General features: G+C 38.1%; 1 protein-coding gene across 2 annotated transcripts in view; it reads left to right on the top strand.

The window, feature by feature from the left end:
- Nucleotides 1-14,773, top strand: part of ROR2 (receptor tyrosine kinase like orphan receptor 2) — a 159,821-nt gene that overhangs the window by 86,317 nt on the left and 58,731 nt on the right. Inside the window, exon 1 of one of the 2 annotated variants that reach the window (XM_054810551.1) lies at nucleotides 362-394. The exons of the other annotated variant lie outside the window; for it this stretch is intronic. The gene's annotated coding sequence lies outside the window, so the exon portion shown is untranslated. Of the gene's footprint in view, nucleotides 1-361; nucleotides 395-14,773 lie in introns of those variants that run through there. 2 annotated transcript variants of the gene reach the window in all.

Genomic DNA, 14,773 nt, shown 5'->3' with positions numbered 1-14,773 from the left:
ATGGCATATACACCATGTTTTTGCCCCACAAGCTTGTTTGAAACAGACATGTATCATCAGGGAGTATGTGATCTTGGCTTTGTACACAAATAAAAAAGTTTTGCCATATAGTGCAGGTGGTACTGTTACCCTGCCAAATATACAGGAAGCTTACCAAGCAAGGCAAGTCTTGTTCCAAATACCATGCAGAACTCTACCTCTTACAGGTGACAAACTAACTTTAATGTTAGGCATCTTTACAGCCTGTTGGAGAGGGATGACAGGCTTCATTTTCTTTTGCAAAATAATTCCAGCTTCATGTAATCCTTCTTCCTTCCTTCACAGTATGTTTTTGAATGTATTTTTCTCCCTTGATCCGGAGCATAGAAAACTCTTTCAAGATCTGCATTGCTAGGTAGGATTTTTGTATGTTTATGACTTGTATCACATAATATTTCTTTTAAACTGTGTGCTTACATAGAGGCAAGCTGGAAAATTGAGTGTTTCTAGAAGGCTGCCTGACAATCAAGGTAATGTCATATTTTCCAGCAAGAATACCAGATCTATGTCGTGTGTGATTTAACCAGCAGTTTCTGCATGAAGAACAGTGTTCACTTTGTTTATTGGAGGATTACTGAAAATCCTATAATTCATCACTAGTCTGTCAGAAGCAAGTTTTGGCTGATTTAGTGCCTCATTCGGAATTGAAATGTACATATTTTACCTTAAATGTTGAGTGTTCTGTTTCAAGTCCTACATTCTAGCTTTGTGTAGAATACAAATAGCCTTAGTATATATTTTTGTAAAATGACAAACTATATTAATGAAAGAAGATGCTTTGAGGCATGTTGCTACGAGGTTAAACTGTACTGCTTACTTACTATAAAGCTGTTTTCAAAAGAAAGTAACTGTTTGGACTGTATCGTTATTATAATGAATGATGAGGGTCTGTAATACTTTTTCACACATAAACTAGCATGTATAGCATTAGAGATCTGGACTGGATGATTTAAGAAGAGTAAATGCCTGTATTTAATATCCTGTTTCTTACATCAGTCACAACTCTTGCATCTGCTTGATACCTCATTATGTTAAGTGGTAAGTATAGGCTGCTAAGAATCAAAGACGTTTTAAACTTCTGCTTCCTTAAAATCCTTTTGGCTCTCCTTGCTCTCTACTGGCACTTTGGTTGCATGGTATAAGCAAGATGATAAACAATCATGGCTACCTCTATGGCTGTTTTATCCAAAATTATTTTCATTTTCCATAACAGCAGAAGCGTTATTCTGATTGTGGAACAACTGGGTTGCGTAGTTCTTATGAACTTGTAGATTACAGCTAAAACCCTGCTTGAAGCTGAGGCAGGTACCTAGACTAGCATTTTCGACTAGAGCATAATTTGTTGTCTGTGCAGATTACATTTTCCTATGACAAAGCATGTGTACTTTTCCCCTTCCCTGGTTTTGGTTCTGTTGCTGTCAGTCTGCTCTCAGAGACAGTAAATGGGAAGCTTTAGGTTGGCTTATGTTTCCTCACATGAGCTACCAGGAGGTTGAATGACTTTATAGAATTAGATAGCAAGCTGTTCTTTCAAAAAGAGTAGTTAATGAAATGACTCAGTCTGGCACTTTACAGCACTTTACAGCTGCAAGTAATGAGCTGCAGCTAATAGCTTTTCCCAGATATTAATTAAGAAATTGAAAAGCTCCAGGAAGAGGATTAGCCATCCAACCTTTAATTATTCTTGTAGTTAAAAAGTATTTTACCCAAACATCTCTCATTCTTGCCTTTAAATTAAGCTATTAGTGTATTCTTCTATAAACAAACTCAATGCTGGTGCTCATGCAGACTCAGTCTTTTCAGCCTGGGATTAAAAATGGAACAGTGTACCAGTTGAGATTACGATTCTCCTTGAGCAGAGTAGTTGTGCACTTGATGTTGTGTACCTTACTCATCAAGCGCTTTCTAATCGGGGCCACCAAATTAGATCTCAAATGCCATGGATTACTTTTGCCTTTCACTCTCTTTTCATGGATCTTCTGAAGACCTTTCCAAGACTTAGCTTACTTTTAACTGTCACTTCTTTGATCTGCGAGAGTGAGGTTAGAGTAGTTGAGGCTGTGCAGGCCAAAACTCGGTGCTTAGGTGATATGATTAAAGGAGGTTATGGTTATACTAGACAGGTGGGTAGGTGTTCCGCTGAGAACTTCATTTACCAGCTAGCTTCTTGTTTTTTCCCACTGAGACCTCTTCTCCCTCTACATATATACCACTACATCTCAGCTTTTCTCCTAGAGTCCTGCAGTCCCTCCATATCCAAGCTCCCCATTCCCTTCTGAAGACTTCTCCAGACTTCCCCAGGTCCCCTGCCTCTCCTTTGCCTTCCTGTCTTTCTTTTTATTCATCTCTATATAGAAGTTCTCCCCTTTGTTGTTTGGTTTGCCAGAGCAAAGTTGCAGCACATGCTGCTTGGCAAAGGGGCTTGGCTGATCAGCCAGATGTGTATCTTACAGCTGGCAAATACGCCCTTACCAGCCAGTCTGCACTCTCCAATCAAGAGACTTGCATGCTTTGAGAGCCTTGGGCTAAACACTACAGCCTGCCTCTCAATTGTGGTAAGGCAGAGTTTTAACTTTGTGGCCCACGTGTGTCATAGGCCTGAGATGTGTCTGTTTACTTAACAAAGGAACAGTGAATGAAAGGAGTAAACAAGATACCTTTAAATACTGCATGTGATTTCTGGTATAGTTGGCACCTTGCTTTTACCGTCTTTGCCAGTATTAAATGTTATGAGAGGGAAGTCAGAGTAACATGTTTTTGCCATCCTATCAACTCAAAACCCAAGTGGCTCTGAAAAAAACCCACTGTGCTCTGTGAACAAGAGCCATTGTTCCAGAGATAGCAAATCGGAAATCAGTGTTGTGCGGTGACCATGGCTGTTGATGGGCTCGGTCTTTGGAACAAAAATGCATGCAGTGCTGCCCAGAGCTGGGGAATATGGGAGTCACCAGCGACTCCTAATACAAAACTTCACAGTTGTGCTTTCTTCCTCTCCTTTCTGACCCAAAGATCAGCCGCACCACAGTTACCATCATTGTCTTGGTCTAGTTACACAGGTCTTGTCTCCAAGTCCCCATCCCCATCCCCCCCACCCCTTCTCCACACCTACTTTCCTTTGCTTCCGCAGAAACAGACATATTGTCCCATGGGCGGCTTCTGTGTAAGCGTTAGTTAAGAGTGCGGGTCTGATGTCTTGGCTCATTAAAGGAAATGGAAATCCCATCTCACCAAGGTCATAAACACTCACCTTTGTGCTGGGTACATGGTCACTACCAGTGTTTTAGCATGAAACCCTTAACTTCATTCTTAAGTGGCTTTTAAGGTCTGAAATGTAGGATCTGGAATGCTGTTTTATTAACTTTTTGAACTATTTTTCAGAAAATTACTTTCTACATTGTTGAATATCTCTTAAAAGGAACATGCTTAAATGATACTGGATGAATGGGATTGGAGAGAGAAAAAAATCCAAATTATTTACTGTGTGCATATTTATGCGCATACAGCATACTCCTACCTATGTTAACACTCTCTTTGCAGTACAATACAGACTAGCTGTCGTTCATAGTCAGTCCAAGTTTCCAATTGCCTGCAAATAATGATAAATTCTATTGATGCAGTCAGTTTTGAAAGGAGATAAGATATGCAAGAGTTCTGCTACTTCTGTGGACTCTGTGAATCTCCAAGATCAAGAAGCTCCGTATTTGAAAAGGTTCACCCATTTCTATTTTTGAAGGTCTGCAGAGCGCCAGTCTCAGTTTTAAGTTCAGTTAGGAGATTGTTTAGTATGTAGGTAATAACTCTTCCATAACACATGTCTCCAGAGCTGTTGTTTACACATGAGCAAAGTTACATATTTTTGAAAATGAAGAGAGACTTGAAAATGTAGCGGCGTCTGTTTATAGATTTAACAATTTTAAATCCTAACAGTCAAGTAACGTGACTAGTAGATGTGAGAAGTAATTTAATCTACATCGTTTGCTTGCAAAAACTATTGCAAAAGATTTTAGGGAAAAATATTTTACTCTTATGATTGTACAAATTGAAGTCAACTCACTTTGGTCGATGAATCTTGATTTTCTTCAGATACATAAAATGCACAGCCCATCTCTGCACAAATGCACAATTCCTAAAACAACCCAGTTACTGTTTAAACAGCTAGTATAAATAATGAACCACTCCATTACCAAGAATATAAATAAATGTAGACAAGTAAGACTTCTCTAGAGCTGAAAGTTTAGGTTATGCAAAAACTTCGACAGCTGTAATTTGTAGGTCCTTGTAGACTGAGGGGTGTGAGTGATGTAAACTCTGGAAAGCCGACATTTAATGTATGTCTATTTTGTCATTTTGCCAAAAGGCAGGACTTCACTGTTATGTTTCTTTTGCTGTGTACAAATTTTGAATAGGGCAACATCTGGCAGAAAACATTCCACAAAATGCATTAAGCTTTGCAGTGCTGTAAACAGAGAACAGTGCTCTATTGCATGATGAGTGATGAGTCAACATTTTAGAGAAGTCTGGTCATAAACATCTTTTCCCTGGATAAAACTAAGGAAGAAGAAGAGTAGGAGAGCAAAAGGTATTAATTGAAATGTATTTCTTCACATGTTAAGATTTAGGGTTAATATAGTACTAAAAGCTAGTTGAGTCAGAACTGTGCTTCTAATTAGATTATAATCTAAAAAGTTTGGTCTTTCTTATGCTTAGCTAGTTGAAGAGATGTAAGATCTTCAGATCTGAGCCTCTAAGTCCCCATGTCTAAGGATGTAAATGGAAGCAGCTCACTTCTCCCCTCCACCCTAAAGTAACCACACACCTGTAACTTAAGTGAACCACAGTGGAAAATGGCTTAACCAACACCTCAGAAATTCAGTCAATTTTGGTGAGAACATAACTTTTTAAGATCTAACTTTAAGCCAGCAAATTTAAATATTTTCACTAGGGTTAGTGCAAATCCTTTGGCTTAAATTGGTAAAGTGAAAACATGAGGAAAGTTAAGAGCTCTCCTTAGGGTGGGGGAGAAGGGGAGAGAGAGGGAGGGAGGAAAAGAGGGAAAGATGAATGGAAAGAGAGAGAGGGTAGACTGACCATGAGCACACCAAGGTGAAATATCCTTGGTCCAGGGACTTTTTTAAATGAACAGAGAACGGTTCATATTTTATGGCCCTTGTCCAGAATATTTACAGAAACACTGTAGTCTCTACTGTCATTTAGTCAGAGAATATGACTTGACAAGCAATCATAAAATACTCAGGTGCTGTGCTACAGTACTGAGTGAAGGTACAGAATTAAAGCAGGGCTCTCTTCTTAGCTGTCTGTTTTGAAACACTCACACTGAGAATCTCTGTTAGTTCACAAGGTTTCTTTTTTTCTTTATAAATGTGCTATTTTTTGAAAAAAACCCTACCTTCTTTGATTAGATGGCTGAACCTTCACTTTTTTTATTGCAATACAACAGTGACATGTCTCACAGCAAGCAAGTCTGCTGCTTCTGAGTAGACTGTCCACCCACGTTCGTCGGGGTAAGGATTGCCACGTAAGCATTCACCCTTCTAGGAAAAGAACAGCTAGGTGGGGAAATGCAAGTATGAAGAAAACAATAAATTTATTAATGGCTTTTAATTCTAGTGCTATCAGGGATTTTGAAAGTGGTTCTGAACAGTAAGTGGCAACTTCTGTGGTCCTTTGCATAAGGAGTGGTCAATGTGATGGTGATACTCCCTTTGATTCTTCATTTCCAACAGCAGCAAGCCTTACAGTACACACAGAAGAGGCAAAGCTCACTGATACAGTTTATGTCCCTTACATCTGCCATTGGGAAGGTTTCTGCGGGCTGCCTGGGAGGAATTGCAGCTCCAGGCAGCAGGGGTGGAAGGTGCCAAGACGTATGTCTGCAGTGTTGCTGCCCTGCTGCAGTTCGTGCAGGAAAGGGCACAACTCTGTCGCTGCAGGCTTTCTTCTCTACTGCCGTGGGGATTCAAGCTGCACTTAAAACACAGGTTGCAAAGACTCTGGGTTTTTTGCATTGTACGTTGTGACTCATACACTCCCCCAGCTTACTCAAAAATGTTACCAAATGTGTGAGTTCGTATGGCACCTTCTAAGGAGCTGATCTGGAGAATTATTTTCACTGTCACAATTTCTTACTTATTTTTAGGCATAATGAAAATAATGTCTAATGACTTCAGCCATAGCTAGGATGTCACAGGTACAAACAGGAGGTAAAGCATTTTTGTCTGGATTGATATCAAGACTTAGAGGTGAAAGAATGGCAGAGACAAGAATTACTACACCAGGTTTCCTGACAAGTTGCAGCTTGAGGTGAATGCATAGACTCTCATTAATGCTCCTGTTCTCCCCATGAAGAAAAGAAAAAAACATTTATTAACAAAAACTTGGAACACTTTTATATGTGTAGCAATTGCTTTCTGCTAATCTAATAAAAACCACATTTTCAAATACTTTGCATCTGTAAATATTTATGTCTTAATCACTTCTGGCCTACAGTATTTGAGAGACAATATAAATACAAGTGCTTTTCTTAAATTGTCTTATTTTTGAAAACTTTGAAGTCTGAATGAAACTTTTTTTCCCCTAAAACATCTTTTTCTAGGTGGATGTGAATTATTTGAACTATTTCGAATTTCAAAGGGCTTCTCATTTGCACAACTAACACACCACTTTATTCTCCCATCCTAAAGACCTGCTTCTTTAGGCCCATTACACTGGGTATAGCAAAGAATTAACACATAAATTTTTGACACAAGCTTGTTTTTTTCTATCCTCGAGTTCTGTAATCATCTTCAAATTGGTTATGCATAACTTTTACTCTTGAAAAGATTTCCCACGACTAAAATATCAGAAACTTTCAGAAAATTGCAGTGTCTAATACTATGAAAAAGGCTGAGGTAATGCTGAATTGAATAATTTAAGTCCCATTGGTACTGAATTATAATTTAGTTTCCAGGCATCCTCCAAGCAAGTATAAATTTTGATCAGCCTTTTTTATATTCTAGTTGACTGAAGTGGGATAAGTAGTAATTACAGCCTTTGTTCCCGCTATTTTTTGCCAACCTGTGCTCAAATCTCCCAGAGCTAATTCTCTCGCAAACCTTACCTAGAAAGTCTGTGGAGGAAAATGTCAACTTAACATAAAAGCTTCACCTTACTTTTTTGTTCTGTGTTAAGGATTACTGCACCCAAGCAGCATTCTTTTGAATGCTTAGTCACTGGAATGTGGGAAAATTACAGAAATTCAATCATACTTGTATCCTGTAATAAATGATTTTGCTTAATATACCTCATTAGGCACACTTTTGCAATGAACTGACATAACTGGATCTTATACTAACCTAGCTGATATAGTAGCTGTAGATGATATGCCAGCACTTTGAGGTTGCTGTTGAGTGTTAGATTCTTTATTTGAAAAGCAAAATGCGTATGAAAGCAGTTATTGACTTCTTTCTTGTGATTGTACTGGAGCTCTGTTAATAGCATCACGATAAATCTCTTTTAAAAAAAATAAATTACAAGTATAGCAATCAGAATGCAATAAATCAGGATGTGATATAGCCTTTTGTACTAACTAAAGCAGCAAGGGGCTATTGTTCAAGTCAAATTTTACCATAAATTGTAAGTCCACTAAGAATTACCATTTTATGACTCAGGCCAATAAGGTCACTTCAAAACTGCTTAAAAGCCTTGTTACAGTAACATAATACAGTATATGTGTTGCCTCTTTTGTTTATGAAGCAGTTTCACAAAGTCCTGCCAAGCCAAGTGACTGAAAGTTTGCAGTAGCCTTTGTCTCATGGAGAGTGATCGGTAGAAGGGTGGATTATGGTAAAGGAATTCGGTCCTTCTGTGGCTACTAAAAGTTGAGTTGCTGTGCTGTGGCAAGGGTCTTCCTCAAAGCTGACTTTTGCGGTCTATGAATCTCCTTCTTCATCATTACGATTTGATTTTACTTTTGCCATTTTGTAGAACTTTTTCTGGAATGGGATTTATGCCAATTAAGGACTTCATCTGTTATTATTCTTTTCTGAAACTCCTATTAACAGCTGTAAGCATGCAAGAATTGCAGTGCCAGATACCCAATTCTGACTTATCTTTCAATCCCTGCATGAGCTGTGAAATTTACATTCTTTTACTGGTTTTGGAGGAAGGGCTTGGATTTTTTGTTTATACTTATTTTTGTGCAGAAGAGGAGAAAAATAGGAGGAACAAATATGTGTATGTAGTGCAGCCTGTTTTGTTTCCTCTATACACACAACAAATTTTTTCTGTTCATTTATTATATTTAGATTGACATGTCATGTTTGTGTGTTCAAGTTTACTGCTGCTTTGCTCTGTTAGGAAGACTGGTATATGCTGTGTTAGTGAGGCAAGTATAAAGAGAAAATGGAGTTCATTTACCGTGTGTTATAACTAAGATTTCCTGCATTGGCAGTTTGACTGGCTTTTAGTTTTACCAGAGATAGATATGTTTATAAATATATGGATAATTTTCTTTTTCAAGGAATAACATAAGTTCCTGGGTTTTTTTCCAAGTAGGAGAAAATGCAAATAATATATAAGTTCATTTAATAAATAAAAAAAATTAAAAGAAATATTCTTAGAATATGTTTCATGTATGACTTTCATTATCCTAGGAGGCATCTTAATAGGCTTTTCTAGTTATATTTTTCTTCTGAAAAGTCATACTAGCAAAAATGATGTCTCTGCCATATTGCGTAGTCAGGAGATACTCATGGACAGCCAAATAACTGAGCAGAGCACTTAATAACCTATTATCTGTACAGTGCTTTATCAAATGAGCGAGGTTAGGTATTTCAGATTAATATATACAAGACAGAATACAGAGACAGAGCAAAGAAAAACAAACTAGCCAAGAATGACAAGGTCGAGGGCAGTATATCAATCGGTTGGCTTTCTGGGTCATAGTAGTTTTAAATATTTGAGAAGCCATTCCAAGAGTAAAACAGAGTTCTTTGTTTTGTTTTAGATTTTTGACCAGATCTTATCTACATTCATAGAGCTGGACTGTAAATCACCAAGTCTCTTTCATGTTTGCTGCTTTGTAGAGGCAGTAAGTAGTAGACGTAGCGGAAGATCCAGAGAAGCTTTTTCCCAGTGTTTTCTTAATTTAATGTCTAGCGATAGAAAGTGCAGCGCAAGTAAATAACCACTCCAGTCTTTCCAAAGATGCATTTCTTCAGTGCCACAGCAGACAGCTAATGGTTAGGTTGTGGTTAGCATCTCACTTGGTGCTTTGAACAGAACTCCCTAAGTATTTTCCAAAACCATGGGAACATGCATACATACCAGGAAAAATAACCAACCATACCTTTAGTAACACAGTAACTGCTACCTAATGCAAGTACTCTGCAAAGATTTAAAAATTTGGCTGTAGTTGAATTTTGTTATAGGAAGGTGTAGATTCTCATGTACCCCCAAAGAGTGAGGAGGAAACCGCTGGATACTCATAAAAAAAAAAAAAGAGTTGTAAATAACAAACATTTTAAAAAGGTAAGTGCTGAGAAATTAATGCCTGATAGCACTAGAGAAGAAAAAGCTCTGTTTTCATGAAACTGGTGACATATATCATAACCTTTCCTGGTCTTTGCTACTATGATAGAACACCTCTGACCATTTTAATGATGGCATTTCTATCACTGCTAGCAAAAATAGCTAGTGGTTGCTAATTTTTATGGTAGTCTTTTGTCATGTAAATGTTATTTACTATTAATGAGGCTGAGCCCCCAGGCAACCATCACAGAACTATTTCTAGTGCTGTGGAGCTTTCTCAGGTTAAACTCAAGCAACTGGGCTTATTTCATAACAGGAAATCTATGCTTTTGATGGGAAACAAACTGTTGGCCTCATATTAATGTTGACTAGCATGTGAAGCAAAATGATCAGATGAGCGAGAAGAAATGCACTCTGCTTTGAAGTCATCTCACCAGCCAACTGCCTTGTAGTGTTGTGAGTTTCCCTCTTCCGATCTGCTTGACTGGGCATGCCGCTGTCATGCCTACAGCTTGGCTCCTTTCGATCTTTACTGAGCCCATCATCTGTGTGTGCCAAACTCAAACTGCCATCTTCTCCGTTTCTGGCATTTCCCTCTCTGAATCAGCTGCTGTGCCAAGTACCGCAGATCACAGCCTGTGCAATAGTGCAGAACCAGCTGGTAATTATCTGACAGGCCTGGGAAATTCACATAGTGCAGCGAAAGTGGTTTGACTCCATGTGCAAGCAAGGATGGAAAGATTTGATTCAACTTCTATTTTAATACTGGAGGAAACTCAGTTAGTATTTTAGAATATACCCAGTATTGAGAACAAACAAGACCATTTGCAGTTAAAAAGTTGCCCATTAAGCACAGCAGTTTTCTGTCTTTCCATTGTGCAGTAAGTGCCAACTATGTGTACATCGCTTCCATGTACATCACACAACATGGGACACTTCCATTGAAGCTTCATTATCAACAAAAGTCTTAGATTCCTACAAGTACTTAAAATCACGTAATTTCTTAATTCTCTGCTATAATGGCTGCCTTGATTGCTGTGTATACAAATGTATTCTGGTTCTAGCATCCTCTCCTGCTTATTAGAATTAGCAGGCTTTTTCTATACTCTGGAGCTAATGCAGTTTTAAAGCTGTCCATAACTAACATGAAGGCGGGCAACTGCTTAGGCACATGAAACAATTTATTTGGCAATTGCTCACACTCATTACAAGAAGTTCATATTTGAGGACATTTAGATTGGCACGGTTGGCTTTTGCTTGCAAAACTTCATGGTAATGTATTACACAAGTAATACCTGTGCAAATATTTGCTTAAGGATAACAAAAACCACAGCTGTCCACTTTGATTAAGTAAACAATGGTTGCAAGGGAATGTATCAAATATAAAAGTAACATTTGGATCTGAGCAGAATACCTGCTATGTATATTTTGAAATGTTGAAACATGATAAAATGCATGAAAACAGAATACAAGTATGTCCCAATTCTAATTCTCACAGTAAAGAACATTCTTCTTCCTTGAAACACAATCTTTTTCAATCCCAAAGCTGAGGGATCTGCATTATGGCTCAGAAGTGTTAGGAATGAAGACCAGCATGTTTGGCAGTTGCTTGGAGTAGCTGTCAGCTTTTGTGCGGTTTGCACTTCAGGGGTGGAACCAACAAATTTTCCAGCAGTAAATGCTGCTGGTTCCACACAGCTTGTTCCACTCCCATCTATGATTATGACTGCAATAGTTTACTCACAGATGTGGGCTTTCTGTTGCATTTGTTAAAAATAAGTGGCTATAGCTTCAAGTGAGTGCTTTTCTGAAAACGCATCTATGAAATCTCAGCTGTAGTTGTATGCGACTTTCTGACAAGATATGTTCAATATATAAGTAAGAATTTGAGGTCATGGCTCAGTGCCACAATTTAACCTTGCAATCTAAAATTAGGTTGTGTGTGCTGTTTCTTGCTTACATGTTAGATGTTTTACAGCCACAGCATTTTCGATGATGTAGAAACAAAACTGACCCACGTGATGAACAAAAATCTATGTCAATCCTGCCATCACAGTAACAAAAAGGTGGGAAAGTGTGTAGTTTGCAAAACAGGAGTTTATACTAGATTCAGAGCTCGTCGGTGGGAAGATGCAACTTTGAAAGTGCGCTACCCTTTACACAAGTGTTGCTTTCAGGACTCATTGAAATGGCAGTGTGGGAGCCTCGAATGTTGCTGCTGAAATGGAATTGTGATAAAGTGGTTAAGGCTGATCTTGTGATTAGCATCAGTTGCAATCATTAAACTGGATAATGACGAATGATAGTGGGAGCTCAGGAAATCCCTGCCTGGCTTGGGGAAATACGTAGCAGTTGCGTGGAAACTGCCAAGTGCTTTGAGCCTGCCTGCTAGTGAGTGCATGCCCAGCGGTCCTCCACACCACTGGATGAGGGAAGCCACTCCTTGCTTCATGTGCAGGCAGATATGGCAGAAAAGGTGCCCTATGCATCATTATGTCATCTGGAAATGGCCACATTGGCTGGTGTCAGTGGGACTGTGACCAGGTTTTCATGTAGTTCGTTCACCGTCCACCCACTGAAAACGGCATGCATCCACATCTGGAAGCACTCTGCTCACTCTTTTCCACCTCAGGGCTCTACACTTTTTCTATTATTGTTTTTGAGAAGAGTATAAGCAAATAATATCCTATGTCTTTTCATGCAGAAAAGTGTTGCTTGAGTCTGTTAATTAAAGGCAAATAACAAAGCAACTGTATCGAAGTCCACTTATGCATCTGAGCTTTTTTTTTTTTCCTTGTAGCAGCAAAGGCAGTTTAACCAACAGGAGAAAGAGAAATGGGATTTTCTTTCAGAGCACACAACTGTTATGAATTCACTGTATGCATTCAGTTGTAATCCAAGAAGTCAGTTTCTGCAGTAGGAAGAAAAAGATTTTTCCTGTCTAGACTGGACAAGCAGCTTATTAGCAGAAATATTGTGTGGTCTAGATAATTACTTGCAAGTCAATAAATATAGATATTATTTAAACTTTATTATTAATGCTATTTAAATAAATAACTCCATATAAATAACTGTGAAAATGTAGAAAAAACTACTAAAACAAATCAATAACATACCTTTTAAGCTTTCAGTTAGAATAACCGGTTTGCATTTTTCAATGGCTAAAATATAGATCAGGTGTTAGTTTCCTTTACATCCTGGCATCCTTTCTTATCTTTATCCTCCATTTTCTACACACACAGGCAAATGTGCACATGCACACACACACACGCTCACACAGTGATGTTTAGCCACTTGTGATGTGGTCACAAATGCTGGGAGTGCTCACTTGCCTGGCCACACCACCTGCACACTAACTTGCTTCCTCCATACTTGCTCCATGACCATCAGTACATGCTGAACTGTAAATGGGGAAGAAGAATTACTCTTTTTTTGTGTATATAGACCATAACTAATTACTCATTATAAAGTGGACTTTGAATAGAAAATTAAAATTTTGAGCGCTTGAACTGGAAAGATATTTGTGCTCTCTAGGAATTGAATCTGGTGTATTTAACTTTATGCCAAGTGGTCATGTGCAAAACCTATAGTAAAAAATAATTTTGACTAATGAGCAGCTGCTTCTCTTTGAACACAGCATTTGGTGTTACATATTAGCAGCGTAACTTTGTGAAACAATGTTCTAATCTGACTTAGTAGAGGCAAACCTTGAGTGGGTAGGTAGAGCTCCAGATAGCCAGAAGCATATTGTTCTATCTACCTGCGTCTTTTTAAAAATTGTGATGCTTGATGATAGGAAAGAACATGATCTTATTTTAGAATGAAAGTCATTGCCCTATCATTGGCTTATTTGCCAGCCTTGTTTTTTTAGAATATTGAGAAGCCAGGCCTCCTGCCTGGGTGCCCAAGTTTCTCAAATTAGTGTTTAGCATTAGGCGCTGGGGCGTGAAAATTAATTATTTATTGGACTCCACTGTATCCTTTCTGTCAGGAAGATGGTTATACTACTTATCCATAAGTACTTTTATCAGTAAAAAAATGCTGTGATTAATACAAACGTGCTATTTACTCTCACTATTTTCCAGAGAGTAGAGTGGCTGGCTGTAACGGCCTTACCTTCCAAGACTGGTGCTGCAATTCCTGCTTTTGAAATACAATTAGAGAGTGAAAACTAAACACTATAGGAAGTTTATTTTTAAATTACAGTAGTTCCACTGCCTGTAGTTGTTCAACCCAGCGTAACCATTAGGGTAGGTAATAGCAGCTTCTACTATATTCTGTTACAGTCAGTTGTGATCTGTGCTGTTTTTATATTACGACCTAGACTAAGGGAGATTAATGTTGGGGTTTTTTATTTCAAATATAGGAAGGCATTATAAGAGTGTGCTTAGAAATAAACCCATTTTCAAGTGTCTGTCTGACTAGGAGTGCTTTTCTGAATTGGAGTCTTAAAGATTTCAGCCTAAGGCTGCAAACAGGACTGGCATTTTTGGATTCTAAATTATTTTTCAGAAAAAAAGAGCACTGTGAAAATCATTGTTTATCCCAGTTGATGGAGTGTTATACTCATAAATCATGATTATTTTTAACCTTTTGGTTGAGACTATTTTGTTTTCACAGCCAGAAGCAGTAAAATAATCAATCATGCAATAATGCCATGGATAATTATCATGTTGCTTGGTGTTCTTTGAGCTACTGCAGGTGTGTTCAGAGCCTCTATTGGTTGTGTTTAAACTGCAATTTTACAGCTGAGGTGGTGAAGAGCTTTGGAATGTATCCACAATTGCTTTACTTTTTTTTTTTTTTACTTCTTTTTTTTAGCATAATGCATTACCAACAAAGACCATTTGTTATGAAATCCTGAATGACTTGTGTTTTTCCCATGGTTCAAGGCTTTTATATGCTCCTCAGTACATTGACTTGGACTGCTCAACATACAGTTCTACAGAAAAGCTACGTTTGTGATAGCTAGTAGACTTAGTTCCATTGTTGCTAATTTAGAAATGACATTGAAATGCATTTGTGGTTTAAAAAGCCTCAAGTATTTTACGCTGTAAATACCGTGGAGTTCATTCTTACTTATTAAACATTCAGAACAGTTTTATTGGCATAATTACATCTTAATTTGTTTCCAAATAGTGCTTTAATTTTTGCCTTTCTTTACTAGGAGCCAAGCTAGCGCTTTGCAGTGACGGTAAGGTTTCTC

Source organism: Grus americana, chromosome Z (assembly GCF_028858705.1).
Source record: "Grus americana isolate bGruAme1 chromosome Z, bGruAme1.mat, whole genome shotgun sequence".
NCBI lineage: Eukaryota > Metazoa > Chordata > Aves > Gruiformes > Gruidae > Grus > Grus americana.
This window is presented reverse-complemented; position numbering and strand designations above follow the sequence as displayed.